The sequence below is a fragment of the Octopus sinensis genome, linkage group LG3 (assembly GCF_006345805.1).
Source record: "Octopus sinensis linkage group LG3, ASM634580v1, whole genome shotgun sequence".
In the NCBI taxonomy this organism is placed as follows: Eukaryota; Metazoa; Mollusca; class Cephalopoda; order Octopoda; family Octopodidae; genus Octopus; species Octopus sinensis.
The window spans coordinates 13,809,143-13,819,673 of NC_042999.1; the positions used below are offsets into that span (position 1 = coordinate 13,809,143).

General features: G+C 41.2%; 1 protein-coding gene across 3 annotated transcripts in view; it reads right to left on the minus strand.

The window, feature by feature from the left end:
* LOC115209104 (dual 3',5'-cyclic-AMP and -GMP phosphodiesterase 11) overlaps nt 1-10,531 on the minus strand; it is a 296,047-nt gene that overhangs the window by 228,659 nt on the left and 56,857 nt on the right. The window contains exon 1 of one of the 3 annotated variants that reach the window (XM_036500863.1): nt 10,311-10,393. The exons of the other annotated variants lie outside the window; for them this stretch is intronic. The gene's annotated coding sequence lies outside the window, so the exon portion shown is untranslated. Of the gene's footprint in view, nt 1-10,310; nt 10,394-10,531 lie in introns of those variants that run through there. 3 annotated transcript variants of the gene reach the window in all.

The window sequence follows — 10,531 nt, forward strand, 5'->3', positions numbered from 1 at the left end:
ACCTGCGTCAGTTGTTGACTGCCATGACACTGCATCCTTTAAGGCCCTCATGCTTTCCGAAATCCGCCGAAACTACACCTGATTATACATACACTTTAGATGAGTTGTAGTGCATCTGAGCACTGTACACAATTATTATTATTATATTTGTTGTTTCTTTTCTTCAATTTCTGCAATTTCAACCAATCAATTACGTCCATTGAGGTAAAAAACATTCTGTGCCGTATGAACATGTCCCTCGTTTAAGAAACAGATTGGGTTTATTTACATTTGTGAAGAAAAAAAAGATACCCTTCCCCCCACCCCTTAGACTAACCTAAAACCCTTTAAGGCCCTCATGCTTTCCGAAATCCGCCGAAACTACACCTGATTATACATACACTTTAGATGAGTTGTAGTGCACCTGAGCACTGTACAATGTTTTATTATTGCTCAATGCAGAGTTGAAGATTTTGGCCAAGGTGCTAGCCAAGAGATTGGCGCTCGTCGTGGACAAGCTGGTCGGCGGGACGCAGACATGCGCCGTGCCGACCAGGTCGATACACGACAACCTCCATCTCATGCGCTACATCATAGAGAGGGTGGGTAACGACGCTGGCGCGGGTGGGGCTTTGATCAACTTGGATCAGAGTAAAGCCTTCGATAGGGTCGACCATCGGTACCTGGCAGCTGTCCTCAAGGCAGCCGGCTTCGGTCCAGTCTTCCGCGGGTGGATCGCTGCTTTATACAGCAACATCTGCTCGGTGATACGGGTGAACGGTCACCTTTCGGAACCGTTCGACATCCTTGGCGGACCGAACGCGAGATGTCGAACGGTTCCGAAAGGTGACCGTTCACCCGTATCACCGAGGTGGATAAGAACTGGGAAGAGGTGACGAGCAGGGTGGCACGTCTCACCCAGAAATGGGCCGAGAGGAAGCTGTCCCTGAAAGGTCGAGCGGAGGTGGCGAATGCGTACATCGCATCCGTCATCTATTACCGCTTGACCGTCGTCCCTTGTCCCGACCGCTGGTTGGCCAAGCTGGTACGCCTGCTCTTCGACTTTTTGTGGAAGGGTCAGGTGCCACTGGTCAGGCGATCCATCTGCTGTCAACGACCGCTGAACGGAGGCCTTGGAATGCCGTGGTTGCTGTTGCGCAGACATGCGCTCAGGCTGCGGCATCTCAAGCGCTCCTAGACGGTGAACAGGTGTGGTCGTCTTTTGTCAGACGCGATTTTCCGCAGCTCGTCTCTTTGACGGAGCTGCAGACCTGGATCAAACGTAGACCGAGAAAGGGCGCTTGGCATCTCGAGTGCCATCAAGCCTCTCCGCCCTCCACCAGGCGGGCAATGCGGTCGGTTACAGCTCCACTCTAGCGTTCTATAGAGGGTTAGTGGAGGAAAAATGCGACGACGTTCTCGGGAAAACTCTAGGCGTTGAAGACGACGAACTGAGCGGTCTGTTCGGGAGGACTTTCGGGCGGGGCCGATGGATAATTTCCAGAGGTCTCTCGCCTGGCAGTGCTACCGAGGGGCTCTGCCTGTTCGAGATAAACTCTACCGGCATGGAAGTGCCGTCAGCCGGGCCTGCCCGAGGTGTTGCCAGGACGACGAAACCGTTCTGCACGCACTCGTCCAGTGCCCGAGTATTGCTGAAATATGGGTTTATGTCGAACAGCTACTGTCACGTGTAGGACGGATCCGACTATCGGCCGAATCCATAGTGAAGATTGCCCCGCCGACCTCCTTTAACAAGGAGGGCGAGGCCGTTTTCTTGTGCCTTGTGGCTGTGGCGAAAGAAGTTGTGTGGTGGACTCGTTTGAAAGGGCTAAAGTCAGACACTTTCCTCTTTGGTCAAGGCCTCATCAACTTTTTCAAGTTTCACTTGAAAAGAAAGATGAGGTTAGAGAGGAAAGTGCTGTCTGATAGCAAGTTTTATGAAAGGTGGGTGAATTGTGCGAGACTGGCCTGTATAAATGGACCAGTTCTCAGGTTTCGCCTGTGATTTCAAAGAAAAAGGTAATGTAAAAGGAGAAGAAAGGGGACTCTCTACACCCCCTTTTTTTTGACCAGACTCCCGTTGGCTTTTGTAGGGTTTTTTCCACCAGGAACCTTTCGAGACGTCTCCCCCTTTTGGGAGTTTTTCATTGTTGAATTTTATAAGTTGTTATAAAGATTTTTACTCAATGTTTTTCAAAAAACGGCAAAACCCTTTGTAACCTTTCGTCCTGTCTTGTCCCTTTATGTAATCATGCGTGTCAGCCCTTGTGGCCAATAAAAAAGAATTGATTATTATTATTATTATTATTATTATTATTAGTAAATGTTTTAATAAACATTTGAAGAATACAGGTGAGCAGTTAGGTAAAATATATAAGGTGACATCAATAAATAAGGCATTCCTTCGATATAAGTCGACAAAATCAAAACATTTCACTTCGGGTATTTCTGTGGAAGCAAATGACAGTTGCCAAAACGAGAGAATGAAAGGAGGGTCTTTTTCCTTGTTTATTTGAAAAACAAAAGAATTGATATTTATGGAATGATCATGACATTTCATAAATATTCTTCAGATGAAGCAAAGGTGAAACATGAATGAAGTTGGTTAAAATGGTTGAGACAAAATAAAAGAATGCTAAATGGTCATACACACCAGAGTGACATTAACACTGATGGATTTGCTACTGTTTATAATGCATTTAATATGATAAGCTTTTATCTACGTGATATAAAACTACTAGTGAACTGTATTCAGATCTGTTAATTACGAGATGAAATAAGAATATGAAATATTTTGTGAATGGAATAACAGAAGCTCTAATACATAAACACATCAGAAGATACATCTATCCTTCGGCAGACTTACCATATTTTAACTGGTATAAGGAACCCTTTTTTTGTCAAAAATTATGTTAAAAAATGGGAGTTTCTTATATAATCCCTTACAAAACTTTTTTTCCAAATTTTAAGCGCCAAAAATTAGGGGGTTCCTTACACACGTTAAAATACGGTAAAATGGGAGTTTCTTATATAATCCTTTACAAAACTTTTTTTCCAAATTTTAAGCTCCAAAAATTAGGGGGTTCCTTGCACACGTTAAAATACGTTAAAATGGGAGTTTCTTACATAATCCCATACAAAACTTTTTTTCCAAATTTTAAGCTCCAAAAATTAGGGGGCTCCTTACACATGTTAAAATACGGTAAAATGGGAGTTTCTTATATAATCCCTTACAAAACTTTTTTTCCAAATTTTAAGCTCCAAAAATTAGGGGACTCCTTACACATGTTAAAATACGGTAAAATGGGAGTTTCTTATATAATCCCTTACAAAACTTTTTTTCCAAATTTTAAGCTCCAAAAATTAGGGGGTTCCTTACACACGTTAAAATACAGTAAAATGGGAGTTTCTTATATAATCCTTTACAAAACTTTTTTTCCAAATTTTAAGCTCCAAAAATTAGGGAGTTCCTTACACACGTTAAAATACAGTAAAATGGGAGTTTCTTATATAATCCCTTACAAAACTTTTTTTCCGAATTTTAAGCTCCAAAAATTAGGGGGTTCCTTACACACGTTAAAATACGGTAAATTCAGTCAACCCAACCCCATCCAATATATTCTAACTTCATTGAGTTGTGCTGACAGCCAACACTCCCTCTCCCCTCTGAGCCATCTCTACTACCACCCTAACATACTCTCCCCTATCTCATCAGCCATGTCTTCATATGCTATAGCTAAACACTCAGTCTCCCCCTGATCACCCCTACATATTCCTGTTCGCTTCCCAGCATGATCCTGTTCCTTCCACCCTCCCACCAATTCTGGTCCTTCTGACATGAGCGTTCTTTCTTTAAACCCTTTTCCAATCACTTGTGCAAATATACACACCGTCGTATATATGTTTACATGTATGTGTGTGTGTATGTTTGTGTGTCTGTGTTTGTCCCCACCAACATCACTTGACAACCGATGTGGGTGTGTTTACGTCCCTGTAACTTAGCAGTTCAGCAAAAGAGACCGATAGAATAAGTAGTAGGCTTACAAAGAATAAGTACTGGGGGCGATTTGCTCGACTAAAAGGCGGTGCTCTAGCATGGCCACAGTCAAATGACTGAAACAAGTAAAAGAGAGAGTAAAAGAGTATGCACACACAAAGAATAAGTCCTAGGGTCGATTTGCTCGACTAAAGGCGGTGCTCCAGCATGGCCACAGTCAAATGACTGAAACAAGTAAAAGAGAGAGTAAAAGAGTATGCACACACACACACACACACAAGAAAGAGAGAGAGAGAGAGAGAGAGATCAAGCATATGGCAATGATGGCGGCAAACAGGAGAGCATTCAAGAATCCTGACAACACATTGGAACAACACCAATGAAGACTCCACCGTCATAGGAGACAGAAAGGGGATAATGTCAGGGGGCAAACGGATCCCCTTTCTTCGTCTTTCATGCAAAAGCTATTCAGCTCCGGAGACTGATCAATATTACAATGCTCCTATTTATAACAATTCAAAACCAGGAAAAGTGGACTATTGAGTACAGGTGTATTTACAATGGACAGAGCACCAGTAAGAAGATACGAAACATCGATTAACTCTTCAGTTAGTAGTCTCGCGCTCCACTCCACAACAGTGAAGCAGCTGCAACTCTTCAACGATACATATACTCTTAAATATATAAGTCAACATGTTCGAATAATGGTTTTCTTCTTCTTCTTTTTATCGTCTTCAGTAAGACGTATCACCTGTTTTTTTTTTTGGGAATCAATATGAAATTCAATAAATGTGTACGTGTGAATGTATGCACGTGCACGTATGCACAACAACAGATGCTTATTTATACAGCAATATGTATCAATGTGAACATGTATGCACCTTGTTTCTGCTTGCAAAATATTGATTGCGAAACATCGCTGAGAAAAGATTTGAAGTCAAAAATGGTGAAGTAGTTTCCTTTTCACATAAGTCGATCTCAAGCTGCTTGGCATTATAAGGACCTTCTTGAGACTGCCCTTTCGCTGAAAATCTATCAGGTTATTCTGTTGTGTCTGAGGAGAGTCATTTTCTTTTTGTGCCTTACGATATAACACACTCATGGCCAATGCCAGCGCCGCCTCGACTGGCTTCCGTGCCGGTGGCACGTACAAAGCACCAATCCGATCGTGGACGTTGCCAGCTTCGCTTGGCACCTGTGCCAGTGGCACGTAAAAAGCACCCACTACACTCATGGAGTGGTTGGCGTTAGGAAGGGCATCCAGCTGTAGAAACACTGCCAGATCAGACTAGAGCCTGGTGCAGTCTTCTGGCTTCCCAGATCCCCGGTCGAACCGTCCAACCCATGCTAGCATTGAGAACAGATGTTAAACGATGATGATGATGATGACTCACCGGTAAAATTTCCCCCCTTTTTTTTATTATTTTTATTTTCCTAGAATTTTTGTTGTGTCTTGCAACCTTTTCAATAGCTGAGTGTATTATAAGGCACAAAAAGAAAATGACTCTCCCCAGACACAACAGAATATGCTTCAACACACGAACTCACATAAAGAATCTTGCAAACCAAATCCCAAAACGAAATGTATCAGGTTATTTCAAGTTGATTTGTAATTCATATTCAAGCAGAAATGCAACATTTCAGCCTTTTCTCACAAGAAAAACTCGTTAAATCTTGGAAAATATGGAGAAACTAGAATTCCAGGCTTACTTCTGTCCTTTGATCAAAGATTGAACTCATCATCATTTGATGTCAATTTTCCATGCTGGTATGGGTTGGAGGGTTCCAAAGAAGACTGCACCAAACTACAAAATCAGCGGCGAGCTGGCAGAAACGTTAGCATGCCGGGCAAAATGCGTAGCCGTATTTCATCTGCTGTTACGTTCTGAGTTCAAATTCTGCTGAGATCAACTTTGCCTTTCATCCTTTCGGGCTCGATAAATTAAGTATCAGTTACGCACTGGCGTCAATGTAATCAACTTAATCTGTTTGTCTGTCCTTGTTTGTCCCATCTGTGTTTAGCCCCTTGTTGGTAGTAAAGAAATAGGTATGGTTTCTCTGACTGGATGCCGTTCCAAATATCAGCAACTTTGCAGAGAGTACTAGGTGCATTTTACATGACCCCCAACGCTAGAGAGGTCACCAGGTAACTTGCAAAACTAAACTCCACCTCACCTGAAGAGGAGAAGTATTATGAGAGGTGCTGCAAGAGGTGCCAAGTGATGAGAGACTAAAGTATGCTAGGGGAACAAGAACAGATATCTTGCTCAAGGGATGATATATGATTACCTTAGTTGAAAAAATATAAAGATGGTGGTGAAGATATGTCAGTGCATGCCCTCGAGTTACAGGAAAATGAATATAAATTATATGGGCAGGTAAATAAGTTCATATGAATATGAAAGGAGAGTGGGAAATGGTAAATGGATAGAGATGGGGAAACGGAAATGCATTAGACTCTGGACTAATTTCGACAATATTCAAATCAATTCAGTAGGAAGATCAGTTAACAGTCAAAATGTCTTCATATGCAGGCATTGATAATAAAACATCGTTTTTTTTTGGGGGGGGGGGGAGAAAGATAAGTGAAATATAGACATGCAATGTCAGCACAGTATGTTTATAACATTTATCAATAACAAATAACGGTATTGATTTCAACACATGGTTTCAACTCAAAATAATTGTAAAACAAATTCAAAATTGAATAATGGAACATGTATTTGTTTTGCAACATTCTTGTTGTGGAATGGTGTGTTGAAACATATATTGTTATATTAGGGGATGATCATCTTTTTGCCAATTAAACACATGCACTATTTATTTGATCTCCCCTGTAGCTCTATTATTATTATTATTATTATTATTATCATTATTATTATTATAGAAAAATAAACTATAAATAATAGTTTCTACTACAGGCAATAATAATAATAATAATAATAATAATAATAATCCTTTCTACTATAGGCACAAGGCCTGGAATTTTGGGGGAGGGGATCAGTCAATTACATCAACTCCAGTGTTTCACTGGTACTTAATTTATCGACCCGAAAGGATGAAAGGCAAAGCTGACCTCAGCGGAATTTGAACTCAGAATGTAGCGATGGGTGAAATACCACAAGCATTTCATCCATTGCGCTAACAGTTCTGCCAACTCAATGCCTTAATAATAATAATGATAATGATAGTAATCCTTTCTACTATAGGCACAAGGCCTGAAATTGGGGGGGGGGTCAATTAGATCAATCGCAGTACACAACTGGTATTTAATTTATCGACTCTGAAAGGATGAAAAGCAGTCAACCTCAGAGGAACTTGAACTCTGAACGTAAAGACAGACGAAATACCGCTAAGCATTTCACCCAGCATGCTAACGATTCTGCCAGCTTTAACAATAATAATAACAATAATAATAAAGTGTAGATCAACTAAACAGTGTGTGTGTGCTTAATTAGCAAAAGACAACCATCCCCAAGTATAATGATAATATAATAATTTCGGTAAATTAAGAGGTTAATTATTTCACGGTGCAGCCAGAAGATAACTAAGGATAGGCCTTCATATGATTGAGGATGGTTTTCACTTTGAATACTTGAATTCCTAGTGTGTTGTCATGCTCTGCTAGTGTTGCATAACTTTTGTGGTATTTGGTTCATTGACATTTCTATGTACTTTACGACTGATGTTATGTAGCTTATGAAGATTCCATCTTTTACCTTTTCCAGTCATTAGAATGCTTACCAACCACATGGTTCAGGGTTCAGTCCCACTGCGTGGCAACTTGGGCAAGTGTCTTCTACAAAAGCTTCAGCTCGACCAAAGCCTTGTGAGTGGATTTGGTAGATGGAATCTGAAAAGAAGCTCGTCGTATATATGTATATGCGTGTGTTTGTGTGTCTGTGTCTGTCCCCCCAACATCACTTGACAACCGATGCTGGTGTATTTACATCCCCGTAACTTAGCGGTTCGACAAAAGAGACCGATAGAATAAGCACTAGGCTTACCAAGAATAAGTCCTGGGGTCGATTTGCTCGACTAAAGGCAGTGCTCCAACATGGCCGCAGTCAAATGACTGAAACAAGTAAAAGAGAGTAGAAGAAAGTCGAAAGAATCAACCCGTGTCTTTTACATTTTCTTTTAAAGCCTGTTACTTTTTCTATCAGTACCTTTTGCCAAACTGCTAAGTTATAGAAACATAAACACACTAACGCCAGCTATCAAGCAGTGGTGGGGGAACAAACACAGAGGTATATATGTGACAAGCCTCTTTCAGTTTCCATCTCACAAGGTTTTCGTCAGCCTAAAGCTAAAGTAAAAGACATTTGCCTAAGGTGCCCTGCAGTGGAACTGAACCCAGAAACATGTGGTTGGGAAGCAAACGTATCACACAGCCACGCTTACACCTCATGTTCATTTTCAAAATTTTTATATTGAGATTTTAAACATTTTAATCTTTGGTAATTTTCTATTAAATGATTTAACAAGTTACACAATCAATAACTATTATTTCTGGCCAGCCTCCCCTGGCCCCTGTGCCAGTGGCATGTAAAAAGCACCCACTACACTCACAGAGTGGTTGGTGTTAGGAAGGGCATCCAGCCGTAGGAACTCTGCCAGATCAGACTGGAGCCTTGTGCAGCCTTCTGGCTTTCCAGACCCCAGTTGAACCGTCCAACCCAAGCTAGCATGGAAAAACGGACGTTAAACGATGATGATGTAGATGATGACATGTGTGTCTTTGTGTTTGTGTTTGTTCCTCATCATCACTTAACAAATGGTTTTGGTTTGTTTACATCCCTGTAACTTAGCGGTTCAGCAAAACCCCACCGAAAAAAGTATTTAGTTCTGGGGTTGATTCATTTGACTAAAATTCTTCAAGGAGGTGCCCCAGTATGGCTATAGTTGATTGACTGATGATGATGATGAATAGGCATTTTAAGTGTAGAAACTCAGATTCTTTCCTGTCCTGGTAGTATAGCATAGGCATGGCCATATGGTTAAGATGCTCACATCGCAACCATGTGGTTTTGAGTTCAGTCCCACTATACAGCACTTTTTATCTCCTTCAGCCATGTATTTTCTATACAGCAAGACACTTGTGCTTGTACCTCTGTAATACTTCAGCTTTTCACCACCTGGCGTAAAGACACCCATCTCCACCTTCCCTTTTCAAATACACCTCTCTTGGTAGAAAGGGCTTTTTTCCACATTTTGTTCCTGTTCTTTTTCTGTCTTGCAAGTTCACATGGCAAGCTCAATAGTGCTAGTCACACGAAGGAAAAAAAACAAGCACCCAGCATATTCTATAAAGTGGTTGGCATCAAGAAGGGTATCTAGTTGTAGAAACCATGCGGAAAATAGACAATTAGAACTCAAAGCAGTTCTGCAGCTTGCCAGATTCTGTCAAACCATCCAACCCAATATCAGTATGGAAAGTGAACATGAAATAAGGACGATAATGATGATGATGATGACAATTTATTACATTGTATTAGGTACTTTTTTTTCATAGCACCAACATTAATGAGGTTACCATGAAGTTTGTAAGACCAAAATTTCCTTTGACTGAATGGAGTTACAGTAGAGAGGGATAGAATGAGTACAAGGGTAAGAAAAGAAAAAAAAAAAGTACCGGGGTTGATTCATTTGACTAAGAAACACTTCAGGACAGTGCTCCAGCATGGCCACAGTCTAATGACTGAAACAAGTAAAAGACCGAGGCTAAAAGACAACCAAATAAACACAGCTTCAACCGATTCTCCAAAATATAAGACGGGCATCCTGGCGTTAGGAAGGGCATCTGGTGTTAGGAAGGGCATCTGGCGTTAGGAAGGGCATCTGGCGTTAGGAAGGGCATCTGGCGTTAGGGAGGGCATCTGGCGTTAGGAAGGGCATCTGGCGTTAGGAAGGGCATCTGGCGTTAGGAAGGGCATCCAGCTGTAGAAACTCTGCCAGATCAAGATTGGAGCCTGGTGCAGCCATCTGGTTCACCAGACCTCAGTCAAAATCGTCCAACCCATGCTAGCATGGAAAGCAGACGTTAAACGATGACGACGATGATGATCATGATGATGAATGTGCTTACCTAAGAGATTAACACACATCAGTCAAAGAATTCCTGATCAACAGAAAATGAAAGTGGGTGGATATAAATGGGGAGAGGGGGGTAGGGTGGAGGTGAGAATGGAATATGGAATGTTACAAAATATGAAGAGAAAAACCAACAAAAAGAAACAAAAAAAAACAAAAGCGAATTACATCTATCTTATTATTCACATTTCATTAAGTTTCTACATGACAGCAATATTAAAATGCATGAAAAAATTTTTACCTAATGAATTCGTTACATTACTTCTTTCTAAGCAATCTCCTTAACAATGCTGGCAACTGTTGTCAAGTATGAAATGATATGATACGATATGATGTATGTTATAGCTTGATATATATATATATATCCCACTCCATATCATGCATGGATGATGTCAGAGGTGGAGACAGTGGGTGGAGGAGGAGGTGGTGGTGGGAGAAGAGGTGCGGATGGTGGTGGTGGTG